The 16,700-nt window shown below is 31.1% G+C and overlaps 1 long non-coding RNA gene across 2 annotated transcripts; it reads right to left on the bottom strand.

Moving 5' to 3' along the window:
* Window positions 1–1,524: 1,524 nt before the first annotated feature.
* On the bottom strand, window positions 1,525–16,301 carry LOC118437719. 2 transcript variants are annotated; one of them, XR_004836297.1, is made up of 3 exons: window positions 16,096–16,301; window positions 6,062–6,205; window positions 1,525–2,603 (listed from the first exon to the last, which is right to left on the bottom strand). It is a non-coding gene; the product is annotated as an uncharacterized LOC118437719 (long non-coding RNA). The 2 variants fall into 2 exon arrangements; XR_004836296.1 differs by having other exon boundaries at window positions 1,525–6,205.
* Window positions 16,302–16,700: the final 399 nt, after the last annotated feature.

Below are 16,700 nucleotides of genomic sequence, written 5' to 3'. Positions count from 1 at the left end.
AAGGCAGGTATTGATTTCTCGGTTAAGTTGCTACCGCTTGGTGCTAAAATTATACCTGTCCGTAAAAAAAATTGCTACTAATTTAATACCGACCCATTACAATACGGTACTGCTCATCAATACCACTTTGGTAGAGTCATCTCATACCGCTCGGAATTATTTAAGTACTGGATTTCTAACAGTGTTAAGTAGTTGTATAAAAGATTTAATTTAAAACTTCAACGCCGGAAATGATTTAATTGTCAATTTTTAAGTACTTAAAAATTTTGTAGATCAGGTACATGTGTTTCAAAAGATAAAAGTTGTCGTACGATACATTTGTCACATTTACAATGCGATGGTGTGAAGTGTAACCCTCTGATTTGGTTGAAATTTCGAAATTACGTGGTCCGTGTCAACACAACCAACGTTTCTTGAGAGGTCAGAATTTGAAAAAATATTTGAGGTCAAAGTTGAAAAATGTGCAATCTTTACCTACTGGAAGAGAATGGAAGTTGAGCTTGCTTCCTCCGCTTGGTAAAAATAGCCCATTTTTAAACTTTGTCCTCAAACATTTTGTCAAATTCTGACCCCTAAAGAAACGTTGGTTGTGTTTACACGGACCACGTAATTTCGAAATTTCAACCAAATCCGAGGGTTACACTTCACACCATCGGATTGTTAGTTGCAACCCATACCACTTGCCAAAAACTGAGCAATTTTGAATCAAGTTATCTGTTGTAAAATTGCGATGCGTACATATATTCTAAAATTATCGGAACCAACGTAAAATCTGTACAATTTTGTAATTTTTTTTTGAAAATTTAGCAAATAAATTCAGCCTTTATGACGATTTTCAGTAATTTTTTTTCAAGCATTTAGATAAGTATTTTTTTAAGAGGTAAAAAAAGGAAAAAAAAATCCGAGCTTTGTAACGATCTTACAAACCTCAGATTTTTTCCTTTTATACAAACATTTGCTACAAATATGTTACGATTTGTCTTAATGGTGTTCAAATCCGACAAAATGGGAGGATTACAATAGTCGAAATTTATTTTACATATATAACTTAATTATGAGATTCGTGTAGTTTGAGACGAATTTTTCTATCTGTCGCAGGTTTTACCTATATTGATTAAATTCCCTGTATTTAAAGATACCAAAATAATTGTATGGCAAAATTTTAATTGCGACCAAGTCAAACATTTGTACAGATCGTCGTGGACATTTATTATAATTTAGTGTAAATTTGTCAAGAAATTTTTCATATCAAATTAATATGTAATTTTGCCCCATTTTGGAAAAATTAATAGTGCACATTTGGAAATTTTACTTTCACTTCGATAAATGTATTTTATTTACTCGTAAGATTTAAATTACAATGTACAGATTTTTGACAGAATTAAAACTTAATTTCTTGGTGTCATTGTAAAATTCGAAAGTTTTGACTAATTAGGTAACACTAACAACCCGTCTGGTGTCGACATGCTGTACAGTTTTTATAGAGTTTACATAAATCTAGACATGCACGTCTAGTTTTTTTTAAGATTAATAGTACATATTTCGCACGGAAATCTGCTATATTTTACGACATAAATTATGTATAACGTATTACCGTTATTATCTGGTGGTGTTATTTTTAACACTTTTCCCAATCCAAATTTATCATATTTTTGGAAAATTAAGTTTAAAAAAAAATACAAATTGAAGACAAATGTACAGATTTACAGAGTTACAAAAACCTAGATTTCTTTGTAAAACCATTGTAAAACCCGTTAGTTTTAAAAAAACAGGTAAAGAACCGTATCAGCTTGTTTTACAAATATGAATTATTTTATAGAGTTTACACAAATCTAGGATTGTAATTTGGTTGAACTGAACCGTACCCGGGGACGGATTTGTACAAACTCTAAAATCCGGAAATTTACTTACAAATAAAAATTTTACCAGATCGTAGTTTAACGTCGATAAATATATTGTACGCATGTTAAGATTAAAATTATATTCTATAGATTGGCAATTTTGGGTGCCCGCAGTTGCATTCACCGCTTTTCAGAAGCTAATTTTATCATAATTTGGTCAGTTTTGGAAAACTAGGTAAAAAAACATGAGTTTAAGGTGAATGCACAGATTAACAGAGTTTCCTATATTACAAAAATCTTAATTTCTCGGTAAAATCCGTTGTTTTTCTTAAATAGGTAAAAACAGTTCGACATATTTTACGTATCTTGTCGAGTTTAAACAAATCTTTTCGCCCGTGGCCTGGTGCCAACGGATTGATAATTTGCATAAAATTGACACCATCTTCAGTCAATATTATTATTTGTCACCCAACGGTAACAATAGTTCAAAGAAATTCTAAATATTTATACAAAATAATTTATAACAGAAAAATGTTTCAAATTTAATTTCTATTAAAACTATTGTACCCAACTTGGTAACAAGGTTTTGAGATTTTACTGTAAATACAAAAATTTAGCTCTGACTGACCATTGTAAACCCCGAGGTACAAGCAGATTCCGTAGCCCACGCTGACTTTGACCAGGGCGTCGGGGTCTTCTGGCGTTTTTGTGATGGCGTCGTACGTGCGGCTCGAGACAACCGGCAGCTAAACTCATCACTTCCTGCCAAGGAGAACAAATATTTTTAAATATATTCAATAAAATTGAGGCAATTCGCGGAGGTCTTGGTAAGTTACTAATGGTAACTTTGTTAAATTCCTAAATTCCGTAAATTCACAAACTTTTGTAACATTTTACACGTATTTCTGAGTAAAGATTGCTTACAAATTTTTGTTACCTTACTCAGGTCAAGGGCGTCTTCTTATTTTGTAAAAGTTTAAAAAATATTTTACCAAACTTACAGATTTTACAAAGTTACAAAAGCTTGCGTGAATTGCTTTATGTAACGAATCCATGTAGTTTTGAAGAGATTACGAAGAAAATTTTCCAGCGGAAATTTCCTTGAACCTGATTTTATTTGAAATCTTATTGTAAATTGATCTATTTAACTTGCACTTCGGAAAGAAGCTTTATCTAATTGTTATAATTTATTTCGACAATTTATCTAAAACATTGTCGACGTCGAACTCCTTACAAAGCATCCAAGAGTCATCCAATTTTTGCAAGTTTACGAAACATATTTGTAACCTGAGTAATCTTTATTGTGGGTTGAAACTAAAAAAAATTAAAGAAAACTGTCAAGCAGTCCGAACCAATTAAGATTATCTTTGTGGGGGTAAATTTGGAGCAAAAGTTGTGAATTTTCCCCAGAAACGGAAAGAAATTCATGAGCCGTTTCTACGATTTGTTTATAGAAATTGTAAATAACCAATTTAACTTACAAATTAAGTAAATTAATATACATTAAAAAAATACTATTTGTCAATGTTCAAGTTTTGCATGTATATTTGCATCCGAATGGAAAAAATGCGCAGAAAATTTGCAACATCTCAAGTTTTTATATTTTAGGGGCCGTTTTCTCCTCTTTGGATGCAAATATTTCTGCCAAACGTGCCCATTTGGAGGTCGTGTCATACTTAAGAAAGTTTTATTAAATTTGTGGTTGTTTGACACTAGTTTATCGGAGAGTATACGCTGGGAGACCTCCATTATTAAGGTGGCATTGTATCCGGGTTTTGAGTTTGAATTGTTGTGTCTCACCTTTCACTCCTTCACATACACTCAAATGGCTATTTTGAAACCTATTCACCTCCGTGGGTATTTTACAATGTGAAGCTTTTAATGCCATTAAAATCGATAATTTAATTTTTAGGTTTACAAAGTTACGAACGCTGAATTTTGATTATGAAATAAATATAAAGCAGTCAAGGAAAGAGGGTAAGATTTAGCCGAAGAAGAGCTAAATTTAGCTCCGGCTTTATTTAGCCGATCCGGAGCTAGATTTAGCTCCGAAAGCTAAATCTAGCTCATCAAGCTCAATTTTGCTCTGAAAAAGAGCTAAATTTAGCTGATCCTCGGCTAAATTTAGCTTGGTCAAACTTTAAAAAGACCGACCGCCTTTATTATGCACTGACGGTTGCTTTTGTCAGTTTAGGTAAATTCAGCAGGTTTCACTTACCAAATAAGCAATGGCCCAGCTTTGTGTGATCTGGCCCACCGTGGTTACAAAAATTAAAAAGTGAAGGTTATTATAAATGCATAGTTATAGATTGAATAATTTAAATTTGGCGGAAGATTTGGAGCAAAAATTTACCCTTCGGAGCTAAATTTAGCTCCGGATCGGCTAAATAAAGCCGGAGCTAAATTTAGCTCTTCTTCGGCTAAATCTTACCCTCTTTCCTTGACTGTTAAGTGATAAAAAGAATAAGTAAAAACTAATTATTTGATATTGATTTTCTCAAGTTCAATTTTTGAGCAAATTTTCTCTTGCGTTTTCCTCCACTGGGCGAAAACCAAGGCGCTCGTGTGAACTTTGACCTCCAATATTTTTCTTCAAAGGAGCCATTCAACGGAAAAATTAGTGTCACGTGAATCCTAATTTTTGGCTTGATTTTTTGACAGTCGATCTTGGTGTAGCTGGAAAATAGGTTCCATTGTGAGTTGCAACGCATAACACATGCCAAAAACTGGAAACGTATACATATGTAGTGACGGGGAATGTATCTGTTGCAAAATTGCGATGTATATATTCTAAAATTATAGAAATCGACGTAAAATCTGTCCAATGCTATTTTGCCCGTAATTTTTTAGTTTTGAGGAAAACTTAACAAATAAATTTTACCTTAAATGACAGTTAAAATGCCATTTTTATTAATTTTTATCTACAAAGTACGCAAGAATATTACAAATGTATTAAAAAAACCTTAACCCAATTCAACAGAAATTGGAAGTGGTAATTAATTGAAATATCGCAATTATTGGAACTTTTAATCAAAATTTGGGGGATTAAAATCGCCGAAATTTTGTTGTCAAGTTTAATTTTTTTAAATCCCGCGTTGTGAGCAGTTTTTTAAGTTTTTTGCAAAACAAAGAAATTTGCTCATAGTAAATAGCCCGATATATTCATGTTCAAGACTAGAGCTACAACACCAAATCAGAGGTCGACGCTTCCGTCGATAGAATTTTACGAGCCTAATCTTCGATTTCTTTCAAATTGTCACCAGTCATTGTCATTGACGCCGGTAATAACAATTTCCGGAAAACTTGAACGCTTTTGGAAAACTCTTAACATAGTTTTAGAAACTAATTTTAAAGTATGACATGAATAAGCGTCGTATTTATGAAATCTGAATTTTTTGCAACGTCCAAATCAAAAGTAGATCATGCCTTCGAATATAAGTTATAAATTGTATTCACTCATTTTCGTGTAACTTGTGCATTATGTTAAAAAAATCAAAAATCAAGAGATTGCAATTACTTTATTTTATTAAACTTTATCTCAAAAATCCGACCGAATTGCGAAGTTCGCTGATTTTAATAATCCGAGTATCTTGATTTCTACCCATGTTTTTTTTTACTACACCGCACTCGACGTCGCCATTGTAATGACATTTTCCAAGAAATTTTTAAAACATTGTATAATGTTGTATATGTATAATGTACATAAGAATTTTTTTTTAATCCGAAATTTATAATGGTTTTTAGAAACCTCACATTTTTTTCTGTAATACAAATACTCCCTACAAATATATCAAAATTTGTCTAAATTGCGTTCAAATCCAACAAAACTATGGTTATCTAACTTTCAGCTTACTTGCTTGCCCAGAAATCAATCCTAAAATTACGTCTGGCTTGAAAACTATAGAAAATATAGTAATAAGCAATGTATTCAAATGGCGATTTTGAAATACTTTCATATACTTTCATATACTTTCATATCGTCAATAAAATTACTCACCAATCCCAAAACTTGATTATTTTTAGAAATCTAATAAACATGAGATCAATTTGCAAAGTTTTTGCAAATTTGAATCATTATTGCTCAAACTCGTTTCTAGTACTGATGTTGAGTGGGATAACACTGTATAATGTTTTATAATGTTGTTGTGTATGTATAACGTACATAAGAATTTAAAAATGAATAAAAAACCGAAATTTGTAATGAATTTTAGAAAATTCACATTTTTTTCTTTAAAAAAAACTCCGAGGTACAAGCAGACGCCGTATCCCACGCTGACTTCGACCAGGGCGTCGGGGTCTTCTGACGTTTTTGTGGTGGCGTCGTACGTGCTGCTCGAGACTTTGGTCAGCCAACCCATCACTTCCTGCCAAGGAGGACAAATATTTTAAAATATGTTCATAAAAATGAGGCAATTCACGCGGTTCTTGGTAACATTGTAAAATTCGTAAAATTACAAATTTTTAAAAACTTTTGTGCAATTTTACAAATATCTCTGAGGAAAATGCTTACAAATTTTTGCAACTTTACTCAGATCAGATCAAGGGCGTCTTTTTATTTTTCAAAAGCTTGTAAAACGATTTTGCAAAACTTACGGATTTTATAAAGTTACAAAATACACCGTGAATTGATCTACGTAAATATCCATAGTTTTGAAGAGATTACGAAACAAAAATATTAAGCTGAGATTTCTATTAAGCTGGTATTCTTTGAAATCGTATTCAAAAATGATCTAATCAACTTGCAACATAAATTACTAAGAGGAATCTAATATTATCTAATGTTTGTTAATAATTGGGAAAATTTATCTAACACAATGTCGACGTCGAAGTCTTAGCAAAATTAAAAGTCGTCCAATTTCTGCAGGTTTACGAAACATATTTTGTAACCTGATTTCCCATAGTACGTATGGTCAAAGAATTAAGCATGTTTCTGAATAAGTGAATCATTGAAAAATGTGCTTAATTTTAATTCCTCTACCATAATCGTTGTTGTGGGTTGAAACTGAAAAAATAAAGAAAACTTTCAATCTCTCTCGACCGGGTTAGGTTATCTCTCGAGCAAAAATTGAGAACTTTCCCCAGAAACGGAAATAATTCATGACCCATTTTGTACCAGGTTTCTGCAATTTTTTCTTAGAAATTGTAAATCACCAATTTAATTAATGTGACATTTGCAAAAAACACTATTTGGCAATACTTACGTTTGGCAGAGATTTTCACATCCGAAGAGAAGAAAGTCCACAAAAAATTTGCAAAATCTAAAATTTTTAAATTTTAGGACTCGTTTTCTCCTCTTTAGATGCAAATACTTCCGCCAAACGTGCCCATTAGGAGATCCTTTTCAAATTTCATATTAAGCAAAATCGTGATAAATTAAGTCTAATTTTCTCAAAATCAGAGAGCGTACGCTGATGAGACCTGCATTGTTAGAAATATTACGGGGGGTGTAACAGATCTAACTTACTTGTTATCAACAAAACTAGATTTACATAAAACAGATATCGACGTCAAAGTGTTAATAAAATAAAAAGTCGTTCAATTTCTGCAACTTTGAAAAACATACCTTGCTAGGAAATGAAACCTCCATTACAAATATTACAAATATCAAGAGCAAGGAAACTAATCTAATAAACCGTGCAAAATAGCATATTATTATCAAATTATCTAATAAACTTGTTATAGAAAAATTTAGATTTATGTGGAAACAAATTAAAACGTCGTCTCAAATTTCTATTTACAAGTTTACGCAGCATATTTTGTGACCTGAATTTCCTTGCTAATCATTATCAAGGGTTCTAATTAAAAAATTCATTAAGTAGTCAAAATTGTTTTTATACAAATAATATATACAGGAATCGTTTACCATAATTTGGTTGGGTTTTTATTCAGATGTTCATTCATACCATTCATAAAGTTTTAAAATTTTGAAATTTTACGAAAATGTTTCAAGCTGAAGAACCTGTCAAGCAATCCATGATAACATTGTAAAATCCATAAATTCTGTAAACTTACAAATTTTTGCAAAGTTTGACAAATATAACATGGCACTCGTGCTTCTCGAAATACGGATTAATTTGAGATTACGTGAACAATTGAAATTATTAAGTAATTTCCTTCTCTTCGAGATTTTGTAATCTGTCAGAATTTGAATGTATCAATTTTGGGGTCAGATTTTTACCCCTTCGTGTAAAACACTTGAATACATAACCTGGTAAAAAAATTTTCACCAAGACTGGTCATTGGATATTATCCCTCTGCATAATACTTTCTGAACAGATCAAAACTTTTTGGGAATTAAACTTTTTGTAAATGGCAAAATATCATTAATCAAAATAATTAAATTTTAACGGCAGGACAATTGGCTATACAATTTGTCTTACGGTTGGACAAATTTTACACAATTGCCAATTGCAAATTGAGACAACAATTAATTGTTGTCTCAACCTTGGGTAAATTTTGACAATTTGACTCATTTTTATAAAAAATGCTACCAATAAAATACAATTTGAAAAAATAATAATCCACAAGCTAAAATACTCCATTTTCAAAGCCTTGTTTGACATATCTGTTCAAAATTATACTAAAACATCAAAAAGTTGCCACACTCGAGAAATGTATCTTTTACACCATTATAATTTAATTATACAAATAAAACTACAAACGGCTTTTAACTTTGCAAAATTTCTTAATAAATTCGTCTTCTTATTTTACGAGGGATGCGAAATAGTAGTTCATACCGACTCAAATATGGAGATAAAAATTTATGGATTTCATAAGTAGAGAAAGTGGTGAAAGTAACAAGTACGCTGTTTAAAATCTATACAATTTATTGTTAGACAGACACCTAATTTTTCTCGGTCAACCCAAAAATTAATTAACTTTTGTGACATAAAATTTGTACAGTTTACAAAGCTAACGTGATGGATTTCACGAGGTTTGTAATGTTGCCAATACAATATTATACGTACGCTCCAGATTTTGAGTAGCAGCGAGCTCATCGAGTTATCCTAGTAAACTGTAATTTTTATTTTAAACGCTACACGTTTTCACGATATCTGAAAATAATGTGGAGAATCTTAGGTTATAAAGATTACAAAGTATTCCTTTGTACGTTGATTAGGTCAAAGTCTGCTTTAAAATTAGCAAAATCTACCAATTAACTCGTATTTGTAAAGCGAATTCGAATACTCTTAGAAAACTGTGAATAAATCATTACGCACCGGAGTGCATCTACCGGTACTGGTAATAACGGGCATTACCGTTCAGTAATTTTGTGGTAATAACAAATTTACCACTGAGAAACAAACTACTTCCAATCTTGTAGGAACTTATTACCAAATGAATACCAGTACGTAGCATATACGTGACTTTATACCATATTTTTAACAGTCTAATAAATAACAGAACAAGAAGGAGGCCCCACTAAAGTAGAGTTTCGACAGTGCAAATATTCATAAAATCGTCAAAATGGCGTACAAATCCGACAAAAAATTTGCATTCTTCAATGTGCAATTTAATTACAAACAAATCATCCAGAAAGTACACTAAAAATAAGTTGGCAACAAAATCGTAACCACGCCTACTAGCTATAAGGTACTTGTACGTCGGTAAAGATTTGTCACCATAAGATTGATTACGATAATTTCCGACAGATTCAAAATTTTTGCCACGTTTTAATCAGTTTCTAACAGGAATGTATCCAATTTAGTTTGACCGAAATTATTGTTACTTTTCGGTAGTTAATCGTTACCAGCTTGGTATAGTTTCATGGTGGTGAATATACGCATACAGTGACGATTTTGCTACCAAGATACCAACTGGAGGACTGTGTCGAAACGAATCTAAGATTGTTAACAATTGTAATTAATATATCCAAATTCGAGAAGACGGCGTGCAAATCTCGACAAAATGGTTATTTCCCAATTTTCTAATTAATTCCTCAAATTTCACCCGAAATTAAAATCACGCCGTAATTTAAATGAAACTCCTATGTCGACGAATGAGTAATTTCACGTCCCCCATCGAAAGTCCGTAACTTCGTAAACTTACAGAGATAAGATTACGAACCAAACCCATGCCTCGTATGTTCGTAAGGTTTTGTAACTTCGTAATCAAATATTGTCTTCGAGATGTTCCCAAGTTTTGTCAAAAGTTCGAAAGTTTCGTAACTTTACGGGGTTACGAAGGTTGACGCGAAATGTGTAACATTAATATTCCTCGAAATCAAAATTCAACACGTTTTTATCTAATTTAAAATTATTACTTTCATTATCCTTAAGCGACGTTATCCAATCCGTTAAAATTTGTGTATCGATGTTAAACCTTCATTTAACAAAAGGCAAATTACTACTTTCTAATAAACTCGTCACTAAATGTGCACTTCATACATTTTATGAGTTTGCACATTTGGAAAGAATAATTTCGTCGGCAAACTAAAATATTTTTGCAAACTTTGCAAATTTTACGAAATTAAGAAATATTTATGTAGATCGTAATTTTGAGAGGGAAATCCCAAGGTCAGAATTTGATTATCTGAACTTTTCTACTTACTTGGAATATATAATATTTTCCTAAATGGCGTTAAAACCTGAAAATTTTGTCAATTTGCGACTTAATAATTGGTTACGAGTGCATGGTACGGAAGCCGGCCAAAACCTAAACTATTTGCTTGAATTATTTAAAAATTTGTAAATATACAAAAATTGTTCAGGTGACAATTTTGCGCTAAATTTGAGAAATTTGGAATTGTGCCATTTAAACGTAGGAATGATAAGTTTTTTAAAAACATAAATGACCGCAAGTATAGCTTCCGAATTTGCCCCATAAAATGGCCATATTTTTATTTATATTTCAAAGTTACAATTAAAATAATAATTTGAAGTCGTAGAAAGGTTTTACAAATTACGGATTTAGAGTTAATAAATTTATTAAAATGTACTATTTAAACGATTTTATCAAAGATTTTACAGAATTGAATTACTTTTGAGTACTGTAAGAATTTTAGAAAAGCGTAAAAAAATTTGCAAGCAGTGATTTGTGGTAAATTTTTGCAATATAACAAGTAACAGGTATAGCAAGTTTTTCGAAATGTAAAGGAAAATAATATTGATTGAATCTCTTTGGTTGTGGTTGCTGTTTATTAGTTCTCAAATCGAAGTTCGAAATAAATTGGTCCATGGTCTACTTATGAAATTTACACGTTTTAATTATTCTTGGAATCTCGGAAACTGAATTAACAACGCTTAAGTCATAATAACTATAATTCAAAGTCGGGAAAAGATTCTAAAAAATAATTACATATATTGTGGAATTACCAAATCTTGTAAAGTGTAAGATTTAAACGACTTTGCTCATTTTTTGCATAATCAAGTTAAATGACAGTAAGTAAGATTGTAACTCATATACTGAGCAAGGGTTAACCTGATCTGCAAAGATTTCACAAAATCAGATTTTGCAAATTTGAAACATTGCACAAAACTTTGTTCAGAAAACGATAAGTTTTTTTTGTAAATTTACCCAGAAAGTGGGAATGTTTTTATTTCTCAGGATTATATGAGTATTTCGAAAATCATTTATTTGCTACACAAATAATAAATACATGATTTAAATGACTTTGTCAATGTCAATTTGTTGCAGAACCAGACATATTTCTCAAGAATAATTAAGACTCCATTTCAATTTACTCTACATGAAAATCTTTCAAATGTCAACATAACTCGGAAGTTCGAAGCATTGTGCCAAAATCTTTACTTCAAAAGGTTCAAATTTTTCCCTAATGTTTCCGAGAAAATCGGAATGTTTTTATTTACCATGACAATCTTATGTTAAATTTTAATGAATTTAACGCTAGAACCATAAATTTTAAAAAGTATTAGGATGAAAAGTTAAAAAGATGCATAAGTCTTTCTAAAAGGATTTTGATTCACAAATTTTCCCCAGCAACGTTTTTGTTTATCAAATATTTCGGAAACTAAAATTATAATAAATTAAAGTGGTGGAAAGGTTCTAAAAATTAATTACGGATGTGTAGTTACAAAATTTGATAAAATGCAGGGCTTAAACGCCTTTGTCAGTCTTTATTGCATAATCGAATTCTAAGAGTAGTGAGTAGTACAGATTCAAGGTCTAGTATTTCTTGTGGATAATAATTTTTTTTGATGAAAACGGCATTTTGTTATTTCGCTTTATTCATAACTACATAATTTATGTTTTTTTAATTTTAAATATAAATTATGTACAGCGATCACTATTTAGCTTGCTAAAAAAGCTGGGGGAAGGTATTAAAAAAGTTCGAAAAATGTGCAAGTCACAGTTTTGTGTCAGGTTTTACCAGAGTTAAAATTGCATTATTTAAATATTATTTTTAATATTAAAAACAAATATTAAAAACAAATATTAAAAAGATTAAAAAATAGTTACAGGTAAACAAAGTTCAAAGTTTATGTTAAATAGGACCATGGCCGTATTTTGGGAAATTAGTGCTACCGCATTAGTATCGGTCCAGCGATAACACAAAATGGTGCTAAACAATTGGGAGAATTAAATGAAATATGCGCCAAAAGTGCAAAATAACCGGAAGAAAAATTCGCCCACCCGAGTGGTCGAAAAAGTCGAAATTGTGTCAAATTTAGGCATCTATTTCCCCGTTTATTTTCTATCACTGGTGTAAAATTACATCAAAAGTATGCATTTTCGTCATTTATTAACCACCATTGGTGCATAATTGTATAACAATTATCGATCTACTTTATTGGAATACTCTGCACCTTTTTGGTGCAAAGTTATAACCAAGTAAGTATGTATGTATTACAGGCTGAGCTACTTCTAACGTTACTACGGTTTATTGAATTTTCTATTAAATTCTCAAAAAGCCATCCAAAAAGTATGCCTCGCTCGAAAATTAGGAAATATGTAACAACCTAACGAATTGATTTGAGATTACGTGAACAATTGAAATTATTAAGTAAGTTCATTCTCTTCGAGAATTTTTTAATCTGTCAGAATTTGAGTGTATTAATTTTAGAGCCAGATTTTTACCCCTTCGTGTAAAACACTTAAATAACCTGGTAACAAAATTTTCACCAAGACTGGTCATATTGCATATTATTCTTTTGCATAATAATTTCCGAACGGATAAAAAGATTTCGGTAATTACAGTTTGTAAATGACATCCCAGCAAACTCTCCTAATTAAAAATTTAAAGATTTTAACCGTGCGACAATTAGGTACAATTTGTCAAAATTTAAAAATTTTACATAGTCATCTTATTCAACCTTGGCTAAATTTTGCACAATTTTATTCATTTTTTTATAACAACAAATATTACAAATAAAGCAATAACAAAAAATAATAATCCACAAACTAGATAAAATACTCCATCTTCAAAACTTTTTTTTTTACATCTATTCAAAATTAGGTCAAAAAACTTCTACACTAAAGCAATGTATCTTTTGCACAATCTAAATTAATTACATCAAATAAAACTGCAAACGGCTTTGAACTTCGCAAACTTTCTTAATAAAGTTGTCCTCCTGTTTTATCAGGGATATGAAATAACGTTTCATACCGACAAATTCCCAAATAAGGTGATAAAAATTTATGGATTTCATTTCATAAGTGGAGAAAGTGGTGAAAGTAACAAATATACTGTTAATAAAAACGTATACAATTTATTATTAGACAGACACCAGATTTGTCCCAGTCAACCCAGAAAGTAGTAAACTTTTGTAGCACATAAAATTTGCACAGTTAACAAAGCTGACTGGATGAGACTTATGGATTTCATTATGTTTGTAATGCTACCAATGCAATATTATTCGTATGCTCCAGATTTTTAGTAGCAGCGAGCTCATAGCTTTGTAAAGTGTTAAATTTTTATTTAAACGCTGCACGTTTTCACGATATCTGAAAATAATGTGAAGAATCTTAGGTTATGAAGATTACAAATTATTCCTTGGCACGTTTATCGGGTCAAACTCCACAACAAAATCTAGTAATTAACTAATATTTGTAAAGCGAGTTGGAATACTCTTAGAAAACTGGTAATAAATCACTGACCGTAGTACATATCTGTATCATACCTGTTCAAAAATTCACTTTTCATTCAAAAGTCAGTCATCCTGACTGACTTCCCGATTCCTGACTGAAGATTTTCATTCAAATTCATTTCATTTCACTTCATCCGACTTCATTTCTTATTTCGCCCCATGTATTAAGCATATGGTGAAAAATGTAAAGAGTGAAAAATCCTTTCATTCACAGTCATTCATCTGAAATGACGGAAACTTTTATTCATTTTATTCAAAATATAGGAAATTCATTTTCACTCACTATTCATTCTTTATCATAATTAGTCAAATGAATGAAAGTGAACCGGTATTATAATGTAACTACGATGTTTTTAAGTCACGAGAGAAATCGACCTGAACAAGATTTTGTACCGCAAATATTTGTAACTTCATCAAAATGACGTACAAATCAGGCAGAATTTGCAATTTGAAATTTAATTACCAACAAATCATCCAAAAAGTACAGTACTTAAAAATAAGTTGGCAACAAAATCGTCACCATGTGTATAATGTACTGGCACGTTGGTAAAGATTTGTTACCGAAGGTAAGATAATAATTTCCGTGAGATTCAAAATTTTTGTAATAAGTTTCTAAGAGGAATGTATCCAATTTAGTTTGGCCGAAACTGTTATTACTTTTCGACGGGAAATCTTTACCAAATTGGTATAATCTCATGGTGGTAAGTTACATGCGGTGACGATTTTGCTACCAAGCCAATTAATTCTAACACCAATGTGCACACCTGCGGGAAGAAATCTGACATTACGAACAATTATAAATAATATATCCAAATTCAAAAAATGGCGTGAAAATCTCGACAAAATTGGACAAAATTGTATTTATCAATTTTCTAATTAATTTCTCAAACTCGACCCGAAATTAAAATCACGCCTAAATTCAAGTAAAATATATACCTACGTAAACTAATGAGTAATTTCACGTCAGCCTTCGTAAGTCCGTAATAAATAACCTCGTAAACTTACGAAGATCAGCTTGCGAACCATAAACATGCCTTTTATTTTCGTAAGGTTTTGTAAGTTCGGAAGCAAAAATTATCTACGAGATGCTCCAAAGTTTCGTCAAAAGTTCGAAAGTTTGGTAAGTTTACGAAGTTACGAAGTTTGACGCGAAATGTTTCATATGTGTAACATTAATATTCCTCGAAATGAAACTTCAATGAGATTTTTTACCTAATTTAAGATTATTAATTTTATTATCATTAAGCTACGTAATCCAATCCGTTACAATTTATGTATAGATGTTAAAGCTTCATTCAACAAGAGTCAAATAATTTTGTAATAAAATCGTCACTAAAAATGCACTCAATACATATGTACATTTTATGAGTTTGCACATTTGAAAAGAATATGTTTTAGCGCAAACTAAAATACATAAGTCTGTAAACTTTGCAAATTTTACGAGATTAAAGAAATATGTAGACCGTAATTTGGAACAAATACTAGGGTAAAAAATAAAAGATATAAATCTGAATGTTTCTACGAACTTCAAAAATTTAAATTTTTGCCTAAGTGGCGTTAAAACTTGAAAATTTTGTCAATTTGCGACGTAATATTTGCTCAAAATCATACTAAATTTTCAGCTTGTGAGAGTGACCGGATTGATATTTTTTTATTTTTTACTGGTCTAACAATTTTTTGATACCGGTTATTAATAATTTGGTATCGGATTGGCAACAGTGCGTTATCTATTCGGTATTAAAAAGAATATGGGAATGTCCTTAATCTGGCTTTGGTAGTACAAGTTCGTAAGGAAATTTTATAAAATCAATACTGGTTACAAAAATCTGAGTGAATAGTGAAACTTGAAAATAAAATCGCTAATTTTAAAAACTCAAATTTCTTGATTCCTATGCATGTTTTTCTTTACTAAACCGTAAGTATTTATGTAATCAGTTTTTCGATAAACAGTAAATAAGAATAAAATCCGAGGTTTGTCACGTACCTCAGAATTTTTTCCTATAATTACATATACAATCAATAACTACAAATATATCACAATTTATCTAAATAGGGTTCAAATCCGACAAAACAAAATCCGATAAATCCGACAAAACTAGCATTATTCGAAAACCAATCCAGAAATTATGCCAAGCTCGAAAATTATCATACATTTATAGTTTATTGACAAGTTTATATAGAAATTTCAAAAAAATTGCGAAACTTACAAAAATGAATTGTGAAGTTGAAAATGAAATTCACTATTTTAAGGTATTCAAGATATCGGCTTGATTTCAGCTCTTGTGTTTTGTTCTGGGGATGTAATTTAAGTCCGGTGCACAAAGTGGTCTCCTTTTTCACAGTTCTTTTATTTTCATAAGTTTATGCACACAAACTACCTTGGACTACTTAAGACTAGGGGAACTATTCTCTATTCTCCTTCTCCGATCCGACTGACTCTTTTTCTCTTCTTTTTCCGTCTCCCTTTTCCGTGTATTTTTAGCCATGCGAGATTCTGGCATGGGAAATCATGCCCGAATCTCGCATAACAGTTTTTTTACTATTTGGCCCTTGAGGACTTTATTGGAATGATATTTTTTTGCGACTTTAAAAAAATATCTTAAGCCTTTTTTAAGAAGCAAACAAGGAAAAAAATCACAGCTTTGTACAGAATGCACGCTGCGGCGACCTTATGGGCCAGATTTTAGAAATTCCCCGAATCTTTTTCTGCAAATATTTTTACAATGAGCTGAGATTGTAGGTCAATGTATGTGTAGTTTACATTCCAAATTTGGAAGCATTTGGTCTACCACAACGCCGGGCGCAGTATGGC

Source organism: Folsomia candida, unplaced genomic scaffold (genome assembly GCF_002217175.1).
Source record: "Folsomia candida strain VU population unplaced genomic scaffold, ASM221717v1 Fcan01_Sc015, whole genome shotgun sequence".
Classification (NCBI taxonomy): domain Eukaryota; kingdom Metazoa; phylum Arthropoda; class Collembola; order Entomobryomorpha; family Isotomidae; genus Folsomia; species Folsomia candida.
Note: the sequence above shows the minus strand (reverse complement) of the source record. Positions and strands in the feature narration are given on the sequence as shown.